Consider the following 1,005-nt stretch of genomic DNA (forward strand, 5'->3'; position numbering starts at 1 on the left):
CACGATGCATCACTGAGAGAAGATCGAGTGCTGGATCATCTATTCATCTTACAGCATTGTTGTGTTCCTTACCCCTCTTACTGGAAGCTGCTCCATTGTGTAAAGTGCTACCCTGCCTCCTCCTCCGTCCATAGCAACAGAATGCGCCACAAGGCTGTAGCCCTGTGACGCGTCTGTACAGTACTCAGCCCCAAACTGCCCTCAAGGAATTAAAGGGGAACGTTAACCCTGAATTTAACTTCATCCTAATCAGTACCTAATCTGATACCCCCTTTCCCTCTCCTAGTGCCTAAAACTACCCCCCTTCACGCACATACACATGCCTAAAACTACCCCTTCCCCCCTTCAAGTGCCTAAAACTATCCCCCCCCCCCCTCCTGATTCCTAACACTCACCCCGGCCCCCAACAACCATAGGCAAACGCAGGGGGGATTACAGCTGCCAGGAATCCCCCCTCAGACCAGGGCCGGTGCAGTGTCTGGAGACAGGCATAAGTTGAGACACCAGAATGTCTGCATCCTGCATCTCAAAGCACTGCCCCTTTTCTTTCCCTGTTACAGTTGACTTTGGATGGAGCAGCAATGGATACAGAGCATGGAGCATCTCTGAGGAACTTTATAGAGCACAGAGCCAGGTATGAGCACAGCCCTGTGCCCCTGCTGTGTGAATGCTTCACTTTCCCTTCATTAGCAATGTCGGCTGTCCTCATTATTATCTGTATCCACTGCTCCTGATCGATCCCGTTGTCGGTCGGCCAGTTGGACGGAAAATTGCATTATGTGTACCGATCATGATGTCCTTCCATATTATTATACTGTATTGTGCGTGGCTGAGGGAGACTTTTTAGGAATCCCCCCCCCCTTTGAAAATCCTGGGTTTGCCCCGACCATTGTTAGTTGTAGCCGATCATCTACGACAACAGTATTAACCCTTTACACATCTTTATGAGACCATATCAATGTCCTCACGATCCAGAACAGAGACTGAGAAATATGAGACTACTGC

This window comes from Hyperolius riggenbachi, chromosome 2, assembly GCF_040937935.1.
Source record: "Hyperolius riggenbachi isolate aHypRig1 chromosome 2, aHypRig1.pri, whole genome shotgun sequence".
NCBI lineage: Eukaryota > Metazoa > Chordata > Amphibia > Anura > Hyperoliidae > Hyperolius > Hyperolius riggenbachi.